General features: G+C 42.7%; 1 pseudogene; it reads right to left on the bottom strand.

The window, feature by feature from the left end:
• Nucleotides 1-12,408: 12,408 nt before the first annotated feature.
• On the bottom strand, nucleotides 12,409-13,327 carry LOC131418175 (ubiquitin-like-conjugating enzyme ATG3; annotated as a pseudogene).
• Between the last annotated feature and the right edge of the window lie 4,238 nt (nucleotides 13,328-17,565).

The raw sequence follows: 17,565 nt of genomic DNA, 5'->3' as shown, positions 1-17,565 counted from the left end.
GGGATCCAAACCCGTGAACCCCAGGCTGCTGAAGTGGAGTGCATGCAAATTTAACCACTACACCACTGGGCCGGCCCTGGTTTGAATTGAATTCTTAAAGAATTCATCCATAAACAAAACTCTTTGACAAGCAACTGGGGATTGACAGAGGGTGCGGAGGAGACTCCCCCAGGCATGTGGTTGGAGAATAACAGAGCTTCATTTTGGTCCCTGCTGGGATGAGTGGGGTACACAAGCTGAAGGCAGGAATGAGATTGCATGGGGTCACAGAGAGGTTTTGGAGGGGCCACAGCCATGGTCAGGTAGAGAGAAGAGAGAGATGAGGCAGTAGGCAGGAGAAAGGAACATGGTGTGTTGGGACTGAGGTGTTGGGGAGAAAAACAGGGAATTTGTTCAAGTTTCCCCGTATAGAGAGCAATGTGAAGCTTTCTCTCCCACCTCCTTAGGAAATCATCAGTAAGATATCAGTTTCCCATTAATGCATTGTGCATCTGGATCTCTGGCAGGGAGCACCTGATAAAGTGCTAATTATGGCCTCGATCTGGGTGAGTAAAAACCAAGGGCACTCAAAGCAGGCCCACCATGTCTGGCTTTCATCCAAGTGCGTGGCATACAGTAAGTGCTCAGTAAACAGTGCTGTTAATAATAGCTGTAGCTATAACTTCATCCTGGCTCCTCTTTTATACTAAGATCTTCAAGAGCTCAGGGAAATGCACCAGCTTTATTCACTTCTGGATTCATACCGTTGGCAGAATGCCTGGCCCATAGCTGGGTTCCAATGAATATTCATTTTTACGATTAGTGAATCCGTGTAATCTCTGTGACCAGCAAAGTTCTGCTCTAGGCACCGTTCTCTTCTTACTCCATACTCTTCCATCCTCGCAAGGCTGACCCATTCTGGGGCTTTAGCTCTGACCTTCGTCGAGTAGGTTTCCAAATGTGTAAATTTCTTCCCGGCTTCCTTCAGTTCCAGTCTTGCATCTCTCCTATTAGGTTAAATCATTTGGAATTGATAATATTTGACTAATTTTGACTTACAAAAACAGCAATTTCATAAGTTGCAAGCTAATACTCCTTGAATTTCCACTCAAATGTTGTTGCCCTCGACACTACACACCAACCCTGAGCACATAGTCACCTCTCTGCCCATTAACTGCTGTTCTTCCTGACACTGATTCATAGAAGATGCTTTTAGAATCAGAAGGCATTATTCTATCCAGTAGCATCTTTTTACCAATGGGATCCAGAAAGGGTAAGTGACCTGCCCAAGGTCACACAGCAAAACGGTAGCAGAGGCAAAATGTAACCTCAGTCTTCAGTCTTCTGTTCTAGTTCTGGGTCTATCAAGAGCTGGGATTCTCCAGGTTCCCAAGGCTGGAATCCCCAGACTTCTCTTCCTTCTCACTTTCTGGCCATATTTAATTAGCCATTGAGTCCAGGAATGTCTTCCTTCCAAGTATCTTCTGTATTTACACAGACCTTCCCCAATCCATGGGTGCCATGTTAGTTCAGGCCAACCTCATCACTCACTTGAATTCCTCCAGAAGAATTTCATTGTCAAGGCTCTCTCTTGCTTTTTCACATAACACCTTCCTGAAGGCATATACAAAAGTTTCAAAAGTCACCCAATAGATTTATAAGTTTAAGTGGTGTTTGGTCCCAGAAAGACAAACACTTTCTAAAATTTAAAATAATACTATATCCTTTAGACACAATTTTTGATTACGTATGTTCTATGATTTTTAATTTTTTTGTTCAATAATTTCAGACAACAGATAAATGCAAAAATATGACAATGAATTCCTCTATACATTCACTCATATTTCCCCAAATGTTAGCATTTTTCATGCTTGCTTTATCATTTTCTCTCTTTATACATTTTTATTACTTTTTATGAACCATTTTCCCAGTAAAATGTGGACGTGGTGCTCCTTTACCTCTACGTATCTCAGTTTGCATTTCCTAAAAACAAGGACATTCGCTTACGTTACCACAGAAACGTTATCAAAATAAGGAAATTAGCTAGCATTAATACAGTATAATTAAATAATCTACAGATCTTATTCAAATGTTGCCAATTATCACTCTAATGTCCTTTATAGGAAAAAAAAAAAAAAGTTCTGATTCAGGATCCAAACAGAGATAGCTCACCGCGTTTCATTGTCATGTTCTTTAGTCTCTTTTGATCCGGAATAGTTCCTCACTCTTTCTTTGCCTTTGATCGACCTTGACGAGAGGATATGTATTTTGTAGAATGTCCCTCAATTGATGTTTGTCTAAGGTGTCCTCATGAATTTTATGACTTTCTTTAATTTTCAAATGAGTTAATATTTGTAAATTGCTTAAAGCAGTGCCTGGCGCATAGTCACCTCTAAATGAATATCGTCAAATGCGTTTTGATCCTTTCCTTCACGGCTGAACACACAGTTGATCAAGTTAAGAATAATGAGCACTTGAAATGGAAGATCTGCCACTTGGGGAATGCCTAAATATTTCTATTTTTTTTTTTCAATTGCTTCACCTTTCTGAAACCTGTGTTTCTTATAATTAATGTCAACATTTACATTTTCCCATTTCCAGCAGTCAGTATAACATAATAAAAGCAAAGTGAAATAATCATTAGATCGTTACACAGACCCTGGCGTAGGGATGAAGATGCCAACACTGCCAATCTGAAAGGTTGGTCACTGGGTAGGGCCACCTTATCCCTGGGGCTCAGGAATCCAAAAGCGGTGTCTGAAAAGTGGTTAGGAATGTGCAGCAGAATGGACTAAAAATATGAGTCATCTAAATATCTTAGGACTAAAACTTGAAGACTTTCTGCAAATGGCAACAGGGTTGGTATCACATTCAATGAGATCTTTAATTTAATGCTCATCACAGAACAGGCTTTCACTAAATATTTTTCGTTTGTTGAATAGCCTATTACTCCTTCCTACCACAAACCCTGTGGGTCAGCAGCCTAGAGTCCTCAGACGCTCCTGGGAATGTGATGCATCAGGTCCCTGTTCTGGGTTTTTGTTCCTGGGGCCCCGTCTGGGTGCTCCCTCTCCTCACTCACCTCCACCTGCCATCCTGCCCTCGGGTTCTTACAGCCCAGAATAGCCCCGCCTCACCTGGATCCTTCTCTCCACCACCTCTGTCTCTTCCTTCTCAGACCCCTGCAGCATTTCTACTCTGTATCACTCAGTCTGGCACTAAACCAGAGATGGGTTTTGTTCTGAACTAGCTGTTCTCTTTCTCAAGCCCTCTTCCCCCAGATGGGCTGGGAAGTCTTTAAGGTAGTTATAACTGGAGGTGGATTTAAATTTTTAAAAAGCTGAATTTCCTTGACAATTTTAATTTCAGGATATTGTATTTAAAGAACGAGGATGAATAAAGTTGTTTTTTTTCCTATTTCCTTAAACATGGGCCCCATAAAAAGAGCTAACATTTATTGAAAGACTACTTCCAGCTACTTGCCAATACTTAACTAAATAATTTACATGTGTTATTTCCTTTAATCCCTATAGGAACTCTGGGAGTTGACTGTTGGCTACTGTTAATATTATTTTATGGAGGAGGGAGCTGAGGCTCAGAGAGGTTAAGTAAATTGCCCGGGGCCACACAGTGATGGAGTAGTAGAGTTGGGATTTGATTCTCATCACCCTGACCAGAGCCTGTGCCCTAAGCCACTATGCTACTCTGTCTCCATCATCATCAAAAATACAAAAGAGCATTTCCCATGGAAAGAGAGGAAAATGGTAGGTTTATTTAGCATGAACTGACATTTGGGTGTTATACTCTGTTAGACAATTTCATATGTGTTATCTCAGATAATCTTCAGCATAACCCAGGAAGGGAGGCAAATACTATCATCTCTATTTCACGAATGAGGAAATTGAGCAACAGAGAGGTCAAGTGACTTACTCAAGGGTACTCAGCACAGAGGTGATAGATGTTTCTGGTACCTTAAGCTAAGTTCAGTAACACAAAGCTCCAATCCGTTTTCCTTGCCTTATAACAATGCCTCTACTCTCAAGTCGACTTTAACTCCACAGTGCAATTATTCTTGCTCTGAATCCCCATTGACTCACGGTGACTTTTAGCTTCAGTGTCCCCTAGAAGACCCTCCCAGGACAGGCTTCTGGGAAAGTCAGTGAGTGAAGCAGGAGGATGTATGTTTCTGCCCTACCATCTCCTCCATCTGGCCCTTCCCAATGGAAGTCCATGGTTAAGACAGCCCACCGGGGCTCGCTGTAGTTTCTTGGAAACTAACGCTCTGCTCAGAGGTGATAGAGAGCTCTGAGGCTGCCCAGCCAAGGTATTGGAGAAAGATCCATCACCCCTGAGTGATCGGTGACCCACAGGTACAGCGCGTGGAACCTAATGACCAGTCACTCAATTACCGGCTCAGTGACATGTTTATAAGGGTGAACTTTAGAGTGCTATTAGGGAGCAGACAGATGAACTACAGCTGTGCCTGCAGGGCAGAGCTCACCCAGCCCAAATGCCTCTGTGGACCCATTACCCAGTAATTAGGGGGATTTTTAAGTAGGAAGCAAGGAGTTAAATTATTGCTTAGATTATTGCTTCACTTGTTACAGTGGAAAGTGCTGCTTTGGGGAAAAAAGGAAAGATGGAGAAAAAACAGGAAGGGACAGAGGGAGCAAGAGAGAAAGGGAGGGAGTTGGGGAGAACAGAGGCTCTGGAAAATTGAGGTGTGAGATGAGAGCTCCATGCATTTTTCCAATGGGTGGCTGAAACAGGAAGGTGCCAAGGATGACCAATGAGAGATGCAGACAGGTCCCTAGTCTGGGTCACCAGCTGTAGTTCCTCTGAGATACTGCACTCGCAGCATTTGCATGGGCCGTGGTAGCTCATGGGAAAGATGAAGATAATAATACAAGAATAGGTACCAATGATTAATTGTGTGCTAGGAGCTAGGAGCTTTGCTCAGCATCATCTATGCATCAGCTCATCTGATCCTCTCCACCGTGGACAAGGTGGCTACCACTGTGGTCCCCACCCAAAAGATCAGGACACTGGAGCACCTCTATGTAACTAAGTGACGGAGCTGGGTGATCCATCTAATGCTAAGGCCCAGGCTCTTCCTCTCCATGCAGCTCTGTGAAGTCTTCATGATCCTGGATGGCGCCAGACCTGCCTCTTCTGCAGAGTCAGAGGATGCTCTGGACTGATGCTGCTTGCTCCAGACGGGCCTCTCAGTTTTACCCCTTAGTTCCTCTCTGGAGCAAAACTGGCCATTGCTATTAATTTTTAAGGTGTGTGTGTGTTTGTTTAACTTTTATTATGAAAAATACTAAGCAGAAATCACGTAGACAGTATTGTATAACAGACCTCCGTGCACTCTTCACCCAGCTTAAAAAAATTGTTAACTAGTGACCAATCTTGTTTTTCTGTGTCCTCCACACACCTTCTCTTTCCCTCCTGTATTATTTTGAAGCAAACCCCAAATATCATCTTTTCATCTCTAAATGCTTCAGTATACATCTCTATAATATAGAGATTTTTTTTAAAAACAATCAAAATACTTTGATCATGTCCAAAAACATTAATAATAATTATTATCCAATCTGTTCAAATTTCCCAATTTTATTTTATTATTTAAAAAAATAATTTCTTTGTTTGAATGAGGATTCAAATACAGTCTACATATTTCAATTTGTTTTCAGGTCTTTCAAGTCTCTTTTAACCTACATTTTTCCCTTGAGATTTACTTGTTGAAAAAACTGGGTTGTTTGTCTTAAAGAATTCCCCACATTCTGCATTTTGCTGATTGCATTTTAGTGGTTTGGTATAACATGCTCCTTCCCCCCTGGTATTTCCTGTAAATTTGTAGTTTGATCTGGAGTTTCGATCAGATTCAGGTTTAGTTTTCTGGCAGGAATACTTCATACTTCATGGTGCCTTGTGCTTCTATTAGGAAGTCTGGCTGACTCCCTTCTGATGGTGGCAACCACTGATGATCATTTTAATCAATGACAATTTTAATCCCATTATTCTGTTTTCATTCACTATCTGAATCACTTTCTAAAGAAAAGCTTCTCTAAATCAACTATTTGTCATCCTGAGATATAGTTTATATAGGAAAGACAAGGTAATGAGTGATTCTTTTCCCTTATTTTCTATTTTTCAAAATAATGGGTTGGTTCTTTAGTATTTGATGTAGGAGATCAGTGAGTTTATTTTATTATTACTATCATTTTGCACTCATGGATTTTAAAGTATTTGATGAGTTTCAATCCATTGCAGTTGTCTCTTATTGTGATCCAAATTCTTCTGTATCTGGCCAGTAGGAGACTCTTTAAGTTGACTCCCGAGTCCTTTTGATGTGGCCACACAGTTTTTGATAGCGTCTTGCCCTCTGGTTTGACAATATGTTCCAGATTCATCTTGTACATTTTCTCTTCCAAACCTAGACCCAACCCTTGTTTCTTTCAGTGGAGAATGGCATTTAGATACCATAATTTGTGTTTTGAGATACTCATTGCTACCGGGTTCGTCATTGTTTCTAGGGCTTTTCGGTGTATAGAAATAGGACATACATATTTTGTTTTAAAGAGAAAATACATCTTGAGTTTATATTGAAACTTCCAATTAAGAAACGACCTTATTTTTACTTATCTTCTTTGATCTCATAGCTGTATTTCCTATTTCTTCTGTTGAACATTCCAGTTCCCAAAGGAGCTACATTTGTTTTATGCCACGGTCTTCACTCAACTGTCTCAGAGTAACAATACCAACACTACCACCAACGATATTATTACTGAAAACAGCTTAAGTTTTTTTTTTTCTTAAGTTCATTTAGACTGGGTATATCTCATGGGGGATGAATAGTCAGATTACTGTATCTTAAAATCACCTGACATAGTTCTATCTTTGTGATTGTACAACCAGCTCAATATGTAGATTGATTCATTTATCTAATTTTAGTTTAACTTTTATAGGTATTGCCCTTTAAAATTGCAATTGTAAAATTACAATTTAATATACAAATAATACACATTAATCTATAAAAATAATTACAAAATTATTTTATAATTATGTAAAATGTGCACATGGTTCCAAGTCAAATCTATGAACAGCGTGTTCCATGCTGACTTCCAGAACTCTCTAGCAGTATTAAGCTCCAGCTACCCACCACAGAAATGTACTTGGAAACACACACTTATTGGCTGCTTTCCCTCTCCTATCTCTCTTTCTCATAGCCTCAACAGTTTTCTGGGGTCACCTCTCAAATAAACTAATTGTACTCAAATCTTTGTCTCCTGGTCTGCTTCTAAAGTAACCCAAGTCAAGGCACACACATATCTCTGCCTTACTTTTCACATTAAACATATCCTGAAGATTGATGACACCATTATTCTGGTGGTCAGTCCACGGCTGCTGCTCCTGAGGCTCCTGCAATGCCTGTATCTTGCCGGCAGTGCCTGGAGGAGCTGGGATTTGGGCAGTCACATTGGAGGAGACCCCACCAGAGGCCACACTGTGGTCCCTGCTGCAGTTTTGTGTCACAACAGATACCTATTCCTTGAGAGGTGGGGCAGTGGCTAAGAGACTTGATTTTGGTGCCTGGTAGGTCTCAGTTTGAATCCTGGCTCTGGCAGCTCTAGCTGTGTGACCTGGCTAAGTTACTTCACATCTCTGAGTCTTGGTTTCCTCATTTGTTCAGTGAGCATAATGACAGCACCTACCCTATGAGGTGTGTTGATGTGAGATACAAGAAATAGGGTGTCTGCCACATGTACACCTTCTGTGGATGTTAGCTCTTACTGTCATCATCTTAAAATAAGGAGACTGCTCTGGGGCTGGTCCGGTGGCGTAGAGGTTAAGTTCGTGTGCTCTGCTTCAGTGGCCCGGGGTTCGCAGGTTTGGATCCTGGGCGTGGACCTACGCACTGCTTGTCGAGCCATGCTGTGGTGGCGTCCCATACAAAGTAGAGGAAGATGGGCATGGATGTTAGCTCAGGGCCAATCTTCCTCAGCAAAAAGAGGGGGATTGGCAACAGATGTGAGGGCAGGGCTAACCTTCCTCACACACACAAAAATAAATAAATAAAGAGACTGCTCTAGTTTCCTTTCTTCTTGAGCACAGATCATCTCTTTTCCAGGCTCAGAGTCCTTGGTTCTTTTTGGAAGTCCTCATAGGATACGAGTCCCAGACCATCTCCATCCTGGGCTATTGTAACCCAAACCAGGCTGTAAATCTCTCTCTTTCACGGTGGCCTCAGGAAATAGAAACCATCTTTCCAGCATGACACATTTGCCAGAGAACACGGTTTAAATTGCCACTGATAAAATTCTCTCATTAGGAATTTCCATGAAATACTCCCATTTTGAATTTCCCTGGGTGTGCTTTGCCCACAAGATGTGGCTTTTAGCCATGCAGATCGGGGGGCCTTCCATCTGCTTTAGGTCCTACACTGGCCCTTACTCGTGGCCGCTGTCCACCTTCCCAATGACACAAATCTATCCTGGGGATCCCAACAAGAGCTTCTACTGTTACAGAATTCTACGTATTTTCTCACAATTGACCATTTTGTGGTTGGAAAACTGTTTACACCCTTTAGTCTGAGGAGGAAGTTTGTCCTGAGGACAAGTAATAAAAGTATGGCATGACCCCTTCTCATGAAGCAGGCAAACCTGGGAGGCAGTGATGGCGAGGGAAGAAAAAGAATATTTGCAAATATAAAAAGTGAAATGGAGTTTCCCTGTCTTGCAGTCTCTCCTGCAGATATTTTGAAAGTGGCATCCTTAGTGGGCTCTGCAGCCAACCGCGGGCCAGAGCTGTCAGGAAGGAGAAGTTGCCTCAAATACAAACTGGTCCTATGGGGACCCCTCAGGGCCACCATAGGTCCCAAATCCCAAACACACTCCCATGTGCCAAAGGTGGAAGTGATGATCCACTGAGCTGAACATTAGCTAGAGTTTTAGCTAAAGTGTCTTCTCGGTGGCTGAGCAGGAAACAGAGTCTTGTGATATGAAACAAATGCACAGACATTCCTGGTAGTTTTGGAAGGAGAGTCCAGTTCTTATGGGATGGCAGTGACTAGGCAGGGCAAGGCCGTTGGACACGTGTTTTATAAGATCTAAAGATTCTTTGGATGGTGGGGCACAACACACCAACACTCAGATAGATGAAAGGCAGAACTTTTGTAACTTACGGCTCCAAATGAGAGAAGAAGAGAAGGCTGCCATGCAGGGACACACAGAGAGTTGCACCTGGGGACAGGGTCACAGAAAGCTGGAGCTGTAGGAGGTGGCTTATGTATGGCAAATGGAGTAGATTTTGAAGGCTTCTTGGGGATTGGCTAATTTGAATAATTACATGGGCTCCTGGGCTTAGGGGCTGTCTCTAGACAGTTGTTTGGCACCAGGCCCTGGAGAGTGGAACCCCATTAAAGGAGGTGGTTGGTGTAGAGGCTTAGCAAACTACTCTTGAAGTGAAATTGAGAGTTTTTAGCCATGACTTTAAAACTGGGTCAAGACAGCACTTGTGAAATATTATATTATAGCATGTCAGCTCGGTTCAGGGCAAATCATCAGCCCCCGGAGAAATTTAAGTTAAAGTTAGGCTAAAACCCAATTATAAGTCTCAGACCAAATGTTAGGAATTAGAACAGAGAAACCAAATACGTGGCATGCATGCCATATCATCCTTTCCCATGCTCAAAGCAGACATTGTTAATCAAGCATGATTTAGTTCCTCACTGAGCCTGGACTCAACTTGGAATCCTTCCCAACTACCACCCCTGACAAGCAACAAAGTTAACATGTAATTTGAAATCCACTAACCATCCTTCATTAGAAGAGGGAACAAGTTTAGGAGACTGTGGGTATCTGGGACTCCTGTAATTTGAAATCTATGGGTAGCATATGTAATTCCAGATGCCACCCATTGGTGAGCTAAGAGTCCCTCTTCTTATCAGCATTGCTCAGAGACTGAGAGGGGCTGAGCCAGAAAGGGCTGGGACCCAGGGCAGGGGGCTGCATGGAGCTGGAGAAGGCAGGGTCTAAAACTCTTACAAGTACCTTACCTAATCAAAAGAAATGTACCTCTAATGGTATAAATGTGGACTAATAGACCAGAGGGGGAGAGCTTTTCAGAAGCCAATGTTCTCACTATATAGACACGCCAAGACCCATCCACAAGGCATGATGTCAGAATCCTAGACGAGAGATGGGTTCTCGGCCCAAAAGAAGAGGTATGTTCCTTTTGTGCTCTGATGTGGAGTTTGGGCCAGCATCTCAAGGTGGGAGGAGGGATCTTTGATCTTATTGGAAAACACAGCTGCCTAACCTCAACTTTTCCCCAAAGCTATGCTACATCTGTATCCTTTCCTGAAGTATCTTATTAATCATTTCATCCATATTTCTTTTCACCTCAGGCTTCAAATTTTGATTTCTTCTGGTATTTATAGCAACATGTGTGGTTTCTCAAAGTGCAAAAGGCATGTTTTAGGATGAAGATGTTATCCTAGAGGCTGGCTGGCTATCTGAGCTTCACCAACAGGCAGTTGACTCGGGTGAAATGCAGCCAAAGGGAAACCAAACTTTGTTTTCTTGATTTTTTTTTCTTTGCAGGGAGAGGGAGATCACTGATCAATTTCAGGTTATGTCTCTTGTCCCTTAGTCATCCAGACTCAATCAGTAAATATTAATTGAACCCCTACTATAAGCCAGATTGTGTACTAGGCACCGGGGATACAATGAGGGAACAAAACCAGATGTGGTCCCCACCTTCCTAGAGCTCTCTTGGGAGAGAGAGAGATTAATTAAATAATCCTATAACAACATGCAAACTCGCATCTGGTGGTCTGAGAGAGAGGTGTATGGTATTAAGAAAGCTTATGATGGAGGATTTGGCATAGTGAGGGAAGACATACAGAAGTGCATGATGAGTGAGACTAAAGGAGGATCGGAAGGAACTGGTGAAATGAAGAGTTATATAGTAGGAAGGGAATGCCAGGCAGGGGTCTCAGCCTGTGCAAACGCTGGGCAATGGGAAGAGAGCCTGAACATTAGGCAAAAATAAGGAAGGTCAAGTGGCTGGAGAAGACTGAACAAGGGAGACGTGATAGGCAATGAGTTGGAAGGGCTGTCCAAGGACCATCAAAGCAGGACCTTGTAAGCCAGTCAGACGTGGATTTACTGAGAAGCTAGTAACACTTACATTTCAGGCCTCTCGTCCACGGGGCCCTTCCAAGGCCCTGCGTCATGAATGCTGTCAATCCAAATAGTACTTAAGTTTACTTATTGCACCAGAAAACTTTTGAAATCCCCTAAACTCTCACAGCTCATATTTGAAATAAGCTTGATAGAAGATTTCTCAAATTTGTCAATAATCCTAGAAATTTAGATGGCATTATCAATAATGGATCTGTGAAGCTGAAAGAAACCGGTTTCGCTCTACTATGCCAGAGTGAAAATAATTCAGAAAGTCTGAATTCCCTTTCTTTTCTCTCTATAGAAAATGATATTAAAAGCTCATTGTCATATGAAGAGGAGATCAAAGAGTATGCAGCCAACAAAAGGTAGGAAAAATTATTATAGAGTTGCATCTGTGTGCTAATTAGTAAAAAATATTGCTATTTTCCAGGATTTTGTAGTGTTAGTGTTATCTATCACCTTTTAAGAAATGTAGTTGGTTGTGATTTATTTTCTTATTCTAAATAAATATTCAAGTTTGTACCTAATTTTGAATCCAGAATTTTGTATTCTTAGCTGATCTGTCCACTTTTGGTTGCTGATCACAACCCTCCACCCAAATGTCAGGATTACTTTGAAGGTTTCTTTACCTGTTAAAATCCTTCCCTCATGTGAGTGGGTTGAATCAGGCCCACTCAGAGATGGTCTGTCTGTTCTCAGCTCTCAGAGCTGGGTGGGTTCAGTCATTTCGAGGCAGAGGGGTATAGTGAAGAGAGAGGCTGGGACACAGAAACCCCTTGCCCACCCACCCTTATTACAGCATCTTTCCAGTGCATGTGGCTTTAAGCCAATAACAGAAATTCTGGGTGGTGTCCAGAAAAGAACACTGGACTGTGTTCTGAATGTGTAAATCAGACTAAAAGATTCTGTGAAGGATCCTCACGAAGATAGTGATTGACAGAAAGACAGCAGCAGACTGCATTCAAGATATAAGATCTCCTTAATAGCGAGTGAAATGGAAGTGTCTCCGTACTGAGACAAGAAACATAAAGGAGGAGACAGTCTGTAAGGTCCTCACAGGGACACAGGACTTTTTTTTCTTGGTAGTGGAACATTTTTAAAAATTTAATGTGTAAACATATAAGTCCCCTTATTAGAGAAATTGTACATATTGGTGAATATGGCCAATAGTCACATCTATGAGTTAATTCTTTAAAAATCAGAACCAATAATTAGAATACATTCCATGCTCTGCTTGTTACTCTGTGAATTGTCTTGTGCAGTCATAGTCTATTGTTGGAATGTCAGTTTGTACACATTTCAAGAAAATTAGAAGATACATATGAACATCCTCCTTTTGCAACAATCTCATTGATTTTCTTCATCACCTCAGCATGGGTGACCTGAACACGTAGGGGGTGGTGGGAGATAACGGTGATTCAAATGACCAGTTTCCTTCTCATGATCTTGACAAATATCTTGATACATGTGCTCCACGGTTAAAGGCTGCCGTTCTCGTCATAGCTAACAACCATAGCTGTGGTGCCTGGTAATATTTATCATAAGTCATGAAGAGGTCATAAGTTCTGGTTTGCAAACTAGCATCTTCACCTCCAACATCAGTTTTAGCTTTACAAGCTTCTACTATTTTCCTTGGGTCTAGAGTAGCCTCATCTGTTTCCAACAATCCACTCTCTTCATTTTCTTCCAGATTTGCAGCTTTTCTCTCATCTTCTTCTTCTTCCTCCTTACATAATTTTGAGCAAACTTGGAGTTTTGTACTGTCCTTGCTTTCCGGTGTGATCTCTTTAACTGCTTTGGTTATTCCTGCACGACCTGTGTTGTGATGCGTATCTACCCTTCCCCCAGCCCCATCATCTTCTTCAGTGATAGCTTACAATTCATGTGAATATCACATCTGTTTGCACCACTTCTAGCACGGCACATTTTTGGTTATCAAAAATTGTTTGCTATAGGCAGGTATGCCTTCACTTTCCGTTCTTTCCCTGTGGCCCATTGTCATGCTGGACAGTGGTGGACTAAGTCATCTCCAGCTGCTACAAACTGTCCTGGGGTAACACCACCTCTTTCCTTAAATTTGCATTCCTTGAGGACCCGGGTCAGGACTCAGTCACTTCCAGTGCCTTTCCCTCCACCGCGTTAATGACATTCACCATCCTGTGGCCAGAGCAGTGGCCAGCCTTGTGACAAGATGGGAAGGGCAGCCGAGACAGGGACCGAGGAGTCAGAAAATGTCCCCACTGCCACCAACTTGCATCACATTCACCCATCCATATGGAGTGAGGACGCTGCAGGTCCTCAAAGCATCTTCTGTCATTCTCAGGGCACAAAGACAGTGAGACACACAAAAACACTGTCAAACCCCTAAACCAAAGCATCGTAATAATGAAAAGCTATCTATTGTAGATGAATGGAGAAGTGAAATACTCTAAATATTGCCAAAATGATTAAATACAAGTTTAACTCCCCAGGATTGTAGGTTCTTAAAGTTGAGAAATCTGAAAGTCACTAAGGATGACCCTGTAATTTATTGTCCAAACAGAGAGGGATAGCTTTGCATGGGAGAGAGGGAGTTCTTAATGATTATGTCAGGACAGCAGACATGAACTGGCAATGCTCTGGGCACACCACAATGAATGCTTATCTTGACCAGACCTCATGTTTGAGGGAAGTTAGTTTTTGGTTTGCAAGCATATCCAGTGCTCATTCAGTGTTCTTTACACAACCCATGGTCCTCGGCTAATGGCAAGGTCAACTTAATGCCAGTCTCTCTCTTAGCTTGGCACCATTTAGAATCAACATGGTTAGTCAGTGGGAGTTCACCCGGAGGTCATCACTTGGGGGGCCCTCCATGTCCCTTCTTTCTATTTCTAGAAATTTCAGAAACGTGCCTCCTTACCAACCAATATACAGAACGCCAGCACATTCCAGATGTTTATTTCAAGGTCAAATAAGCCAGAGGTCACTTCCCAGGGACCCCTGGGTACTTTACCTGGACATCCCTAAAACCAAACACCTCCTGACTACCTTTTTCCCTGGGTAGTTCTAATACGGAGCTGGGTCTGAAAGCCACACTTCCAGCTCCATTTTCCCAGCAATATTTTCCATTTGGAATTCCTCGGAATAGAATTTGCCTTTTTCAAGCTCAAAACATCCATGGATTGGGAAAAGATTTTCATTTAAGCCAATGGCTCTCAATTGATTCCACTTCCTTCCCTCTCTACCCACTCCCTGGGGGACAGTTGGCAGTGTCTGGAGACATTTTTGATCATCATGACTTGGAAGGGGGTATGCTATTGATATCTAGTGGGTAGAGGCCAAGGATGCTGTTAAATATCCTACAACACACAGGACAGCCCCCACCCACAGCCCACCAACAATTATCTGGTTCAATACGTTGAGAAACCCCACTTTAAGTTAATGAATAAACATTGGAAAGGAGATGCAATGACTGCATGGTGATACTCATATGCCTGACTACTACCCTAAAATGAGTGACTTCCTTGACACACACTATCTCCTTTATACATAAAGTGATGAGTGAGGAGATGTTTGCCATTAAGTCTTTCAACTTAAGGACTAGAGAGCTGATTTTTCGTTTGTCGTTCTTAACTGAGAAATTCCGACTTCTGTGTATCTTACATCTTTGTAAATTATTGTGGTGGCTTTGAACAAAACTCAATACTGTTCCTACTCCTACTTCCTCCATTACTGCTGCTAAACAATAACAGCTATTGAATGTTTCCTCCATACCAGGCACTGTGCTAAGCACTCATCACATCTTATCTCATTTCACCTCCCAACAATCTTGTGAGCTAGGTGCCATTACCACTGAATGTTAGTGAGGCTCTGAGGAAACTGAGGGTCATAAAGGTTAAGAGACTTACTCAAGGTCATCTATTTAATAACTATAAATGAAGAACTTGATCTGTCTGCCTCTAGAACCTGTAGGCTTAGATGCTAAACTTGACTGCCTCTCCCAAAGCAATTCCACTTACAGAGCCTGTGTCTTTGTTGTCATTAATAGTCAGGGAACGAGGATGAGGGAAGGTTCATAACAAGGAATTATCAGATTTAGAAGTTGACTCATTGTGATGCCAGGAGTTCTTTTCCCAATCTAGCTCATGCTTGAAGGTGCTAATATTTATGCTGCAGAATGAAGAGCCCTTATGGTAGATTGTAAAAATGGCCACAATATTATGCAGCTTCTTCCATAAGGAGGTGGACTCTATCTTCCCATCCCATCAATCAGGACTCACCTTGTGACTTTCTTTGGCCTCTGGAATGCAACAGAAGTGACCTAGTATGAGTTCAGAGTCTAGGCCTGTGCTTTCATGCTCTTGGAAACAACCACCACCATGTGAACAAGCCTGGCAAGCCTGGTGGATGATGAGAGACACCTCATCCAGCTGTTCCTATCACCCAGCTGACCACTAATCAACCGACAGAAGTAAAGCCACTTAACTGACCAGCAGCTGATCACAATGTTGAGGGAATCCCAACCAAGATCAGCAGAAGAACCACCCAGCTGAGCCCAGACAAGTTGTTGACCCACAGAATTGTTGTTTTAAGTTCGATTTTAGTTAGGAGTGGCTTGTTACATGGAAAAGGGTAACTGACATAGTCCTCTTGTAGGATATCTGTGTAATCTTCAGGATCTCAGGCCTAGGAGAAAAGAGTGCTGGCCTTTTAGGTTGAAATATCCCAGAAGCCTTTACAGTATGTCCTTGGGAAAGGCAGAAGGCTAATCGGGGAGGTGGTGGTTTTAAAACATGGTCTCAACGTTCTTTGACACTCCTCCCATTAAAATGGATGGGACCATGTCCCCTAACCTTGAATCTCAGGGATGTGATTGCTTGACTGATAGAATATGGTGGAAGCTATGTTGTGTCAGTTTCTGAGCCCAGGCCTTAAGAAACGGGTAGTTTTCACTTCTTGTCTCTTCGAACACTCATTCTTGGAACCCAGCCACCGTATTCTGAGGAAGCCTAAGTAGCCCAGGGAGTGGCCCATGTGATGACAACCGTGTGGGGAGGAATGGAAATCCTTGGCTGACCCTCAGCCTCAGCGGAGCTTGCAGATGGCAGCCTGGTGAGTCATATTACAAGTGAAGTCCCAAGCTCCAGTCATGCTGCCCCAGGGGAGGCCTCGAGGAGCAGGGGTGGGCCTTCTTGGCAGAGTCCTACTCAAGTGTACTAAATAACGATGGTTGTTATCTTAATCCGCTGATTTTTGAGGTGATTAACACAGAAATAGAAACAGGATCCTCTACAAATGTGGTGGTGAATGCTTTGTCTTGGGGGCACAGGGGTAGGGGGTCAAAGGGCCTTTCTCCCAGCAGCGTGCTTGAGGGCTGGGGCATGGGGAACTCCACTTAGAGATGTGCCCCACTTTCCTGATGATGATTCAGGCAAAGTTAGAGGCCTGATGTGTGTGTACAGGGCCCTGACCTAGTTCCCTCATCCAGTCCCAGTAGAGAGAGCTTGACTTGCACCCACAGGTGAGGGGAATGGGTTACTCCATAATCCAAGAGACTCTCCTACCTTGTGAGGCGAGAGCATCAGAAAGATCCTTGCTGTCCCCTGAATGCCTCTCACCTCAGGGCCTCTGCTTCTGCTCCTCCCTCTGCCAAGAACAATCTTCTCCTGATTTCCACATGATTGCTTCTTCACCTCCTCAGGTCTTTGCTCAAAAACCTGTCCGAGACCCCATATAAAATAGAAGCCTCACTACACCCTGGAATCCCTCCCTACTCTCTGACCTGCCTTACATTTCTCATTCTTATTGTCATCTGAGACCACTTATGTACTTGTTTATTTGTTTATGCCTGTCTTTACCTACAAGAATGTAAACAACCAAAGGGTGGCGGCTTTGTTCTCTTCACTGCCCAACCCCAGGGACTAGCACAGTGCCTGCCACATAGCAGTTACTGAATAAGTAGCCATGGAATAAATGAGAAAATGGAAGATGGAGAGTGGAGACCCTGATCGATTCTGACTTTGTGGCAGGACTTTAACCTATAGGATTTCATGTAATCTTCACAACCTTGAGAGAACGGTATTCTTCCCATTTTATAGATGAAGAAACTCTGCCATTAAGAGGGGAGTTATTTGTACAAAGTCAGACAACTAGGAGATAGATGGCTAAACCTGGGTCCTAACCTAAGGTGTCTGAATCTATATCTTAAACTCTTACCTCAATTCTGTGGTTCTTTCTTCTTTTTGGCCAAGATGTCTCTATGAGGACCTATGGAGTTATTTTCACACACATGCATGCCCCCACATGCATGCACATGCATACACACTCACACATATGCACACACACTCAAACACAGACGTTCATACACAGGACAGTTGCATATAATTCCAGGACTCACAACCCCCGATGCCCCATG

This window comes from Diceros bicornis, chromosome 19 (assembly GCF_020826845.1).
Source record: "Diceros bicornis minor isolate mBicDic1 chromosome 19, mDicBic1.mat.cur, whole genome shotgun sequence".
NCBI lineage: Eukaryota > Metazoa > Chordata > Mammalia > Perissodactyla > Rhinocerotidae > Diceros > Diceros bicornis.
Note: the sequence above shows the minus strand (reverse complement) of the source record. Positions and strands in the feature narration are given on the sequence as shown.